Genomic DNA, 12,222 nt, shown 5'->3' with positions numbered 1-12,222 from the left:
AAGAAATGGAGTCTTTAGGTCTAAAGAGTAAAAAGTGCCCAGAGAAGAGAGATGAGAGAGCTGTGCCGTCGTTCCCTCTCTCTTATTTATTCTCAAATACAAAATAAAATATCCGAAAGATAAATAAAAAGATTGCGTAATAGTTAAAACCTCTCGATCGAGTAGAATCAAACTACTCGATCGAGGACAATAGGTAGCAAAGATCTCGATCGAGTAACACAAGTACTCGATCGAGGAACTCAATATACACCCATCTCGATCGAGTAACGTTATCACTCGATCGAGGGTTCTCAGCATCCAAAGCTACTCGATCGACCAGATTCAACAACTAGGTTAATCGATCGAGCATTGTAGCACAGTATCAGCGTGGATGAACTAGAAATATCTTCCAAAACCACTTCACGCATCCCTAGGTGACAATTTCCGGGCTCCGATTCTTCCATTTCCAAAATGCATGCAAATGGGACAGGTTCAGGCTTAATTATGCTCCTTTCCGGTTCATTCGTGCAATTAATACAGGACAAACCAAAGTAGACTATTCGGGCATTTGTAGCTAGATACTACATAAAAAACACAGAAATGCGTGTAGATATAGGGTAAAAACCTTATATAAAATACACGTATCAAATCTCTCTAAACCAAACCTTTTCTTGTCCCCAAGCAAACTATAAATTCAACTAAAGACAACTAGTGGAACGGGGCCAATTTACCAGCTACAAATTGTCCACCCAAGCCAATTTAATGCAACAAATAACAAAGTAGCGAAGGGTCAAGTGCAAACGAGTTAAATCAATGTTTTAAACTACTGAACCGTCGACCTTGCAAAACTCATATATATCGGACTCTACAGGTCGCTCATCACACAAATTAAACACAAAGTGAGTATAATTGTATGAGATAGAAAGAAGTAAAGACACTCACCTAAACTTCGACCTATATGAACATGCATGTAGCTAACATAAAACCGATTTCTACCGACCGTACATATGCATTCCAACCAATCCGGACCAAGACACACGCCGAGGACTTACATATAATGTCGGGTGAGGTAGTCTGGTAAGAAGGGACAAAATAAATTTGGATAAGTGGAGGTAAAGCCAAGCTAGTACAACCGTAACCAAGTAATCAACTCATTCTGCTTCTCTACTTAATACAAAACGCAAAACCGTGCCATTGTGGCAAAACATCACTCACACCATCAAAAGACTCCCCATGAAAAATAATGATAAGCATGGGAGTCATAATAAACCACTTTTTTCATGATTCTTTTTTCTTCTTCATCATTTTTCATTTTTCTTTCATATTTTTTTTCAATTTTTTTTCATTTCACTTTTCTTCTTTTCCATTCAAGCTACTAACTTCAAATCTTTCGAAGCGAACCAAATTTGACATGGATAGAAGCATACCCACAAAAACCACCAAACTAGCTTGACAGGGTAGGCTAAATTTTGGATGTAGTTAGGGGGTCAAAAGGCAACTTTGGCTAATGTGAAGTTAATGGGTAGTAATGAAAGAAGAGTTGTAAGTTACCTCTCCACGTGTCTCACCACCGCAAACCGAATGCATACAAGTACTAAGAAAAGAATGTCATGCTCGTGCAAATTGATGTTACATGTCTTATAAGGAGTACTACTCACATCCTAAATGAAACCGGTCATGAATGTCATCAGTTTATCAAGCTCTAAATCTTAGAATGTATATGTAGTTTGCCAATATAAGAGTCAAGTCTATTCGTTCAGACAAGTTTAAACCAAAAACTCGTAGATTATGCACTTTACCATGACAACAAAAATGTTAAAAGTGTGAAAGGCAAAGGTAAAAGGACTCAATGTAGTATAAAAGTCATGACGTTCCGACTCGGTCTATATGCAAAAATAGACGTGAAATTCTTATTATTTCAAAAATTTTCAATTTTTATAAGACTTTTGTAATTTTTGAAATTAAAATAAACAATGCATGCGAAAATAAACGAGCAAACGGAAATGCAATAAAACAATATGCAGACACAGATATGGATGCATACCCTCCCCAAACAAAACCGTACAATGCCCTAATTGTACCAAAAATAGGGAAAGGAAATGCAAACTGAAGAGAAGAGAAGAGGGTACCCTTGAAAAACTTACAAGATATCACGAATTACCGACCTCCTCAAACCAGCCACCAACATGGGAGGTCGCAAATAGCACCTTAACGTCGCAGCACGTGAGTCAAAGCAAAAGGACTCGATCGAGAGACAAAGTGCTCGATCGAGAAGAATGGGGCGTCAGAAGTACTCGATCGAGAGCAACATATACTCGATCGAGGAGTCATCAAATTAGGGTGCTCGATCGAGAGATAGAATTACTCGATCGAGAGAAAATAGTGCCAAAAGTGCTCGATCGAGAACGAGAAGTGCTCGATCGAGGTATCCGCGTGAGATTCCTGCAAAAAAAAAAATGCAACAAACAACCTACGGAACCAACAAAACAAGCTCAAATGTTCAGTCTATCGTTTGCAAGACCAACAACTAAAGCACACAAAACGAATTAAATGTTTTAAGAAAAGTACAACAAGTTACAAGCGGGTAGCGTCCCGGATAGCGCAGGTTTAAAAGGTCCCGCATGACCTTTTGACTTCAATTATCTTGCTCATTTGGATCGTCGAAGTATAAAACTTCAACGTTGCCAACAAAGTCATCTGCTCCATAATAATGCTTCACATAATGGCCATTCACTTTAAATTTCCTGCCCTCGGAATTCTCTAACTCAACGGACCCAAACTTAGTGACAGCAGCCACTGTATAAGGTCCACTCTACCTGGACTTCAGCTTACTAGTAAACAAGCGCAGTCGGGCATTAAACTACAACACCTTCTGCCCGACATGGAATTCCCATAGTATGATCTTTTTGTCATGCCATCTCTTCGTTTTCTCTTTGTAGATGCGCGAGCTATCATAGGCATTTAGCCTAAACTCTTCCAGTTCATCTAGCTGCAATAAACGATTCTCACCACACAACTTAGAATCATAATTTAATTCACGAATGGCCCACCAAGCCTTGCACTCTAGTTCAACAGGTAAATGAAAAGGCTTCCCATAAAGCAACCGATATGGTGATGCACCAATCGGTGTTTTAAAGGCAGTCCGATATGCGCATAATGTGTCATCTAATTTTAGACTCCAGTCCTTCCGTGATTTAGAAACAACTTTAGCTAAAATCTCCTTTAGTTCCCTATTAGAGACCTCAACCTGCCCACTAGTTTGGGGATGATACCCCCAAACCTCTACGATGTTGGACACCGACTTTAGACTGTATAGCTGTGAGTTTCTTTTCTTAAAAATACATTCCCCCATCACTAATGACGACCCTAGGGACACCAAATCGGGGAAAAATAATCTTTTTAAACAATTTAATCACGGTCTTGGCATCATAGTTAGGTGAAGCAATAGCTTCCACCCATTTAGACGCATAGTCTACAGCTACCAAAATACACCTGTTACCTTTACTAGACGGAAAGGGTCCTTGGAAATTAATGCCCCAGACGTCCAAAACGTCGACCTCTAGAATACCATTTTGGGGCATCTCATGTCTCCTGAAAATATTTCTAGAGCGCTGGCAAGCATCACAGGCTAAAACAAACACTTTAGTATCTGCAAATAAAGTAGGCCAGAAAAAACCAGATTGAAGTACCTTAGCCATGGTTGGCGACGGACCATGGTGACCGCCATAAGAGGACAAATGACAGCCTTCTAGGATTGGTTTGGTCTCCCACTACGGAATACACCATCTGTAGAGACCGTCTGCACACTCCTTAAATAGATAAGGGTCATCCCAGAAATATTGCTTTGCATCATAAAGAAATCGCTTCCTCTGCTGATAAGCCAGGTCAGGTGGCAGAGCGCCACTTATAACGTAGTTAGCCAAATCTGCATACCACAGATCATGGTTTGTATTAGTAAAAACTGCAAATAAAGAATCATCAGGAAAAGAATCATTAATAGGTAAAGTATCCTCTCCCTCCTGCTGCGGTAATCGCGACAGGTGATCAGCTACTACATTCTCGGCGCCTGTCTTGTCTTTGATTTGCAGATCAAATTCCTGGAGGAGGAGTATCCACCTCAACAGTCGTGGCTTAGCTTCCTTCTTAGCTTGAAGGTGTCTCAGCGCTGCATGTTCCGTAAAAATAGTAACTTCCGAACCTATCAAATAAGAGCGAAATTTCTCTAGCACATAAACCACAGCTAACAGCTCCTTCTTGGTAGTAGTATAATTTACTTGAGCCTCATCTAGAGTTCGGCTCGCATAGTAAATCACGCTTAAAACTTTGTCTTTCTGCTGGCCTAACACCGCTCCTAGCGTATAATCACTAGCATCACACATAATCTCAAATGGCAGCTCCAGTCGGGAGGCTGGATAATCGGTGCTGAAATCAATGCCTGTTTCAACCTGTTAAAAGCTAAAAGACACTCATCAGTTAAAACAAAGGGAACATCCTTAACTAACAATTGTGTAAGTGGTTTAGCAATTTTAGAAAAGTCCTTGATGAACCTACGATAAAAGCCAGCATGTCCAAGGAAACTCTTCACTCCTTTAACATTGACAGGAGGAGGTAATTGCTGAATCACTTGCACTTTTGCTCTATCCACCTCGATGCCCCTATCAGAAACTAAGTGCCCTAAGGCAACTCCCTCGTTGACTATAAAGTGGCACTTCTCCCAGTTAAGCACAAGGTTAACCTTAATGCAGCGCTGCAACACTTTATCAATGTTAGACAAACAGTTATCAAAATCACTCCCATAGACGCTGAAATAATCCATAAAGACCTCCATAATAGACTCTATATACTCAGAAAATATCCTCATCATGCACCTTTGAAAGGTGGCAGGGGCATTACATAAACCAAAAGGCATTCTACGATAAGCAAAAACACCTTGTGGACAAGTGAAAGTAGTCTTTTCCTGATTATCCGGATGAATAGGGATCTGAAAAAACCCTGAGTACCCATCTAAATCACAGAAAAATTTATGAGAGGCTAACCTTTCTACCATCTGATCGATAAAAGGAAGGGGGAAATGATCCTTCTTAATGGCGGCTTTCAACTGTCTATAATCTATGCAAATCCGCCAACCAGTCACAACTCTAGTAGGTATCAATTCATTTTTGTCATTCTTAACCACACTAGTCCCTCCTTTCTTAGGAAGCAATTGAATCGGACTCACCCATTTAGAATGACCGACGGAGTATATAATACCTGCATCGAGTAGCTTCATTACCTCAGCCATCACAACATCCTGCATCTTCTGATTCAGCCTGCACTGACCTTGTCTGCAAGGTTTGTGATCTTATTCTAGCTCAATCCTGTGCATACAAATATCAGGACTGATGCCCTGAATATCCTCCAACGAATAACCCATCGCTTTCCTGTTTTTCTTAAGAACACCTAACAAAGCGGTCAGCTGCTTATCACCAAGTTTAGCACCAACAATGACTGGATACTGCTCAGTATCATCTAAAAAAGTATATTTAAGCTGGGAAGGAAGAGGCTTACGCTCAGGTACCTTTACCTCCATAGCGTAAAGTTTGTTTACCAATTGTTGTACCCTCTTTCCTTCAGCGTCGATGAGTTCACGCTCATCTATCGCAGCTTCAAGCAGATCTAACACAGCGTCATTGTTTTCCGGGTTATCTGCACGCTCATCTAACAACATCAAATCTTCTAGTGGATCCTTTATCAAGGAATCTGACAAGAACTCATAAACAGACTCATCAATGATATCAACGGAATAACAAGTATCCTCTATCATTGGTCTAGTAAGTGTACCAGGCAAACTGAAAGTGATAGCGTCATCCCCCACTGCAAGAGTCAATCGCCCTTGTTTGACATCTATAATAACCCCAGCTGTACACAGGAATGGTCTTCGCAATATGATCGGGGTCCGGGTATCCTCAGCTATGTCTAAGACAATAAAATCTACTGGTATAAAGAATTTGCCTACCTTGACAGGCACGTCTTCTAGGATACCTAACGGTCGTCTAACCGATCTATCATCCATCTAGAGGGTGATATTGGTCATTTTAAGATGACCCATATTAAGCTTCTTACAAACGGAGTAAGTCATGACACTGACACTGGCTCGTAAATCACAGAGAGCCTTATCTATCACTTCATTTCCTATGATACAGGTAATAGAGAAATTACCCGGGTCTTTCATTTTAGGTGGAGCTTTATTAAGAATTAAGTTATTGGACTCTTCCATAAATGCAACAGTCTCAAACTCACTAAGCTATCTCTTACGCGTCAGAATATCTTTCATAACTTTAGCATAAGAAGGTACCTGGGTGATTAGCTCGGTAAAAGGAACGTCACCTGAAGATTCTTGACCACATCCACAAACTTATCATACTGTCGCTCGACCTTAGAGTCTTTCAAACGTCCCGGATAAGGAATTCTGGTAACAGTAAGTGGGTCTGTGACTTTCTCTTTACCTTTGTCTAAACGAGGCATCTCCACAGCAGAGGAAGATGACCCAGCAACATGTTTAGACTTCAAAACAGCGTCTTCGCTATTGCATGTACTCGATCGAGCACTATTTTTACTCGATCAAGAGCTTTTCTCCTAGGATCTGCTCGATCGAGGAACTCCATCCTCTCGATCGAGGTCTTCAATTTCGGCACCTCTCGATCGAGCACTGTTATTTACTCGATCAAGAGCTTTCCGGACTTTCATTAACAGATAAATCAGCATTTTCCGGCTTTTTTGGTCCATGATAGGTAAGACCACTTCGAAGATTAATTGCATTAATCGGGTCGCAAAGAGGTAATTGACTTGCTTGATTCATTTGTTCAGATGCAAATTGTGTGAATTGATCCTGCAACTTCTTCATAGAACCTTCATTTTCTTCTGCATTTTTCTGGACATGAAGTGCCAGAGATAGCACCAAGGATTTCAGTTCCGCTATCTATATATTCGTAGAAGAAAAGTCATCTAGCTGCGGCGGTGAATTGGTAGGATTAGAAGTACTTGATATGGCTACATCTTCATAAAATTGAGAGAATGGGATTCCTTGCTTGAATTATTGATAAGCATGGACTCGCTCCACTTCTGCCATACAAGTGATAGGATCATGTCTTTCTACACCACATCTACCACAAATCACCTCTTGCTCACTCATAGCATGGACCTGCTCATGTTCACCCATCGTCGGGCTCTCTGATTTGTCACACCCGGCATTAAGAACTTCTGTCACAGCTACAAGAGATTCATCCTCCTTTCCGGTTACTCGCCTACCTCCTCTAGGATTTTCATACTCAGCTGAATGTATGGCCATGTCTTCAATGAGATGCCATCCCTTTTTGTCTTCAATATTTTTCTGAAATCTTCCTTGGGCTGCAGCATCCAATATGGCCCTTTGATCATCATACAACCTATTGTAAAAATAATTGCAGAGGGACCATTGTTGGAAACCGTGATGAGGTACAGAGCGAACCAGTTTCTTGAACCTAGTCCAAGCTTCATTCAACTCTTTAGTGGCCAATTGTGTTAAAGTAATGATTTGGCCTCTTAATGCGTTGGTGCGTTATGGAGGAAAGTACGTCCTGTAGAAGGCCAATGCTAGGGAATTCCAATCAGTCACACCAGCAGCATTCCTATCCAGATCTCTCAACCAATCCAGGGCATCATCAGTCAAGGAAAAAGGAAAAAGGAATTCCTTGACCCATTCTTGTGAAAAACTAGCAACTAAGGGAATGTCGGAGCAGTAATCAGTGAACAACTCCATACGCTTGCCCAGATTCTTACCAGCTACTCCCCTAAAAAGATTCCTCTCCACCAACTGAATATAAGATGGATGTATTCCAAAGGCACCTGCATCCGTAGTGGGAAGTAATAACCCCTTTGGTAAGGTATCTATAATAGGTTCTGAGTGACTAGAGATATTAGGCCTTTCAGTAAACGGAGTGGTAAGAACAACATATATAACAATGCCCTCTTCTAGGACGGATTACCTGCAAAACAATTATAGCACTAGAGAAAAATATGAGATCAGTCTCAAGGAATGAATTCCTTGAGACGAGAGACAAACTTAATATAAAGCAACAAAATTAACGCCGCGTCCCCAGCAACGGCACCAAAATTTGACACGGCTGTCGCAACCCTATCAAAGATAAAACCAACCGGTGTCTATAAAATGTAGTATAGGCAGTCGGGTATCGAATCCACAGGGAGATGGGAATGTTGTAAGCTAAACTAAGTCTGTCTAAGTAACCATTTTTGGGAGTTTGTTTGTTGGTTCTAAACTACGGAGATTAAGAGAGAAGGGACAAAAAGGAAATAAGCAGTAAATAAAGAGATTATTAGAGAGTAAGAAATATCTAGTGTGACACCCCGCGATAAAGCGGAAAACATAACTTATAAATTCAAGCGGAAATTAGGAAATTTTTGAAACTTTTAAAATTTAAAGCGCGGGTTCATTAAAATCCAAAACATAAATAAAGAATGCGGAAAGAAAGTTTAAATTATACAAACGTGATAGTCGAGGTGAGGGAAAATATATCCCTCGAATGACAATACAATAAAAGGTAGGTCCAAACAATCCTAATAAACCAACTACTAGGCCGAAGTGCCCGCTAGCTCACACATGTCTTCACCCCATGAATGCATCACTAATACCTGTCATTCATGTAAACATGAACGCCACAGTCAGTGGGGAGTAACTCAAGGCTCTCCCAGCCACAAAATGTCAAAACGAACATAACAAGGAACTAAAACAGGTAAGTCATATAAGATACATACAAAAGATAAGAATATCAAGTTTATATGTAAACATGGCAAATAATTGAGATGGAACAAGATAGGCCAACATTAGCTTAATAAAGATTCAACTGATCATGTGAAACAATTAAATAATATGAAAGACAGGAATATGGTCATTTATACAAAAGCACGCATTTCAAGGAAATACAATATAGATATGAGATTAGAATCCGAATCATGTGAAGCAGTTAAGTAAGGGATCAACCAATGCAAATTACCAGAATAGAAACTGTAGCCATTATTTGGAAAACCACTTAGCAAACATTGCACGGGACGTGGCTACTAATGTCACATTCATACTTATGGCTTGCATCTCACCATAAGAACGGATGGGAGCATCAATCCCGACGATCATATCGCAACTAGAGGGCTTATAGTTCACCCCTAGTATCCGATAGGACCAAGACGAACAACAGACAAATACCAATATCTATAACCAAGCAAGACCTTTACTACTCATATATCAATATATAATTCCCCTGGTAGGACGACAATGGTACTCCCAAGACTCAGTCCTAGTCTAAATCTGGCCAGACTCTCGGGACAGTACAGTTCCCGATTCGACATGCGGCAGAACGGTCCGCATCCAAGACTCGAAGACAGATCGTAAATCGAGAACCCACAATCGGCAGGACAGTCCGAAAGAGGCGGAAGATATGAGCTAAACCCACAATCGGCAGGACAGTCCGAAAGAGGCGTAAAGATAAGTCAAGCAAAACGGTATAGTATAAAGGCATTATCAAGAATACGACTCGACCAAGCGATATGAATCAACTTGGAAAGAGACTACTACGAGTAATGAACCGGTGATAATCCGAGTGAGACATTTCATGCCAAATCATAATCATGAATATGAATAAGTAACCCATTTCCTCAATATATGCCAATTGAATAAGAAATGTAAACAAACGGAAATGAACCATTTATAATAAGTAAAACAAGCATCCAATCATAAATGACTCAATTTAATTAAATAAGTAGAATAATTCACTCATATTTGCGATACGATAAATAGATGAGAATGAACGGATTTAAAATTCATATTATAGGCAAGTGAGACATTTCATCAAATTTTGACTTGAATAAATAATAAATTCCACATTTATAATTAATGTGAGAAAAATATATAAATAAACGATATTTAACGAATTAAGTTACATAAAGCATGAGACGGTATTTAAATCATTCAAATGACCAACTTGCGCCAAAACCATCCATAACTACGACTCAAGGAGCTAATTAGTAACACCCACACATGGCCTTACAGCTAACCATACACGGCCTCAACCCATGCCCCGGCCAGGCCACTGCCCAGGACACCCGACTCGCCAAAACAGGCCATAAAGCAGGCCGTGAAAAACAGGCCAGTGCAGGCTGTGTGCCATCTAGTTGCAGGCCAAAACAGGCCGTGACAGACAACCACTTGACTGCCCACAACCAGCGGCCATGCCGACCCTAACACAGCCCAAAAACCACCACACTCACGCCCCTAAAACAGCACCACGAACCCCGCAGTTTACCACCCAAAACAGCCTCATAACTAAAGCACTCAAAGACAGAATTTAGAGTATACACCAGACGGAATTCACCCATCTAAACTACCCAATTCGTGAACATACTTGAGACGGAAACTTAAGTCAATAATTTACATATACCATCAACTAAATTTCAGTCCATTTCTTTCCTAGAACGAAGTCGTAACAGCCCAACATAATCCAAAATGGCATCCAGACCCTGTCCAAAAACAGTCCATACGATCCCTTGTTCCGACTACCCAAAACAGCCCCATAAGGCTACTTAAAACCGTGCCCATAACCAACATTTCGAGGCGACAAATACGTTGACATTACGACTCAAGGTACCCATAATCTACACCACAGTGGCCACCACAACAGCCCATAGATAGGCCATAAAATAGTCCCTCATCAGTCACTTTTACGCCCTAGAAATAGTCCCATAAAGCACCATTTTATCCGTCCCAAAACTGAGCCCAACTCAGCCTGTCACGGCTCCAAAACCGAGGCCTAAGCAGTCCACACGGCCTCCATTTCGACTGTCCCAAAACAGTCTAAAGGCTGCACAAAACTGGTACCAAAACAGAGTTCCATCAATCCTAAACCAGTCCTAAACCGAGTCAAAAAACGGTCCCATTTCAAAGACAATTTTGGACGGAATTTAAGACAGGAAAGAAACGAAAGTAAGACGCAACTAAGCCCGAATAATAACCTGTTAAATCATCCTAACTATACTCGAGAACCGTCCTGTAAAACAGGTCACTGAAGCCGCATAAAGCCAGCCCATTTCAACCACCATTTGAGACAGAAACCATCACGAAAAAGAGAAAAACAAAAAGGGGCAAACTTTATCAAACAAAAGCACATAAAACAACACCAAAGACGGAAATTTCGATAATTTGTCGAGTAACCTATCACCGTTACCTCTTTGCTCTTCACATTTCCGACTCAAAGCCACTCCGAGTTCTCCGAGTTAATATCTACACACAAAATACACAAAATTAAAAAGGAATTTCGAACTGAAAAAGGGGCGGCTGACCTGAAACGTGAAGAAAGTCAGTCTCTTTCTTACATAGAAGGAAGTAGGACGGGAAGAGGAAGAGTTTGGTGTAAAGTTTATCGAATTTGGTTGAGAATGGAGGCGGGATCTGAGTAAGGACGGCGGAAATGGTGTGAGGTTTATGTTGAATGTTGTTGTTGTGCTGTTGATTCAACATCAACGAAAAAGAAAGGGAGAATGAAGGGGGTGGGGACGGGGTGTAATAATAATAATAATAATAATAATAATAATAATAATAATAATAATAATAATAATAATAATAATAATAATAATAATAATAATAATAATAATAATAATAATAATAATAATAAAAGAATTATTATTAAAGTAGAGTGTAAGAGGGTAGGTGAGAGTGATGTGTTGTCGGAATCGGGTTGGTTCGACAAGAGACAGCTTTATAATAGAAATGCAACAAACTTGCTAGGCGGAAGTACACTTATAATTTAAGACGGAAAATTACTATTATTATCCCTATTAATACTATCCGACAAAATATTTATTTTTATATAAATTAAGCCTTGAAATTATAGCTTTAATAAAAATTATGTTTCAAAATGAATTAATTAAATTAAATAATTTAAAAAATATAAAATGAATCAATTAAACGGTTAAATAAATTTTAATTGTCAAAATGAGAAATTCACGGGTGTTACAATCACCCCATCTTTTAAAAAGTTTCGTCCTCGAAACTTGAAAGTAGAAATGAAAGGTCATAAAAGTAAAATTGGACCTTTTGAAATCGGCAACCAAAACATTAAGAAGTTACTTATCGTAAGAATTAAAATTCTTTCAAAAGCTTCAAATAAATTTTCCGACATAACCAGGTCGAAATGTAAATCATTGTATAAATAAAAAAAT

The sequence above is a fragment of the Silene latifolia genome, chromosome Y, assembly GCF_048544455.1.
Source record: "Silene latifolia isolate original U9 population chromosome Y, ASM4854445v1, whole genome shotgun sequence".
NCBI classification, from domain to species: domain Eukaryota; kingdom Viridiplantae; phylum Streptophyta; class Magnoliopsida; order Caryophyllales; family Caryophyllaceae; genus Silene; species Silene latifolia.
The sequence above is the reverse complement of the archived record's forward strand: the minus strand, read 5'-3'. Positions refer to the sequence as shown.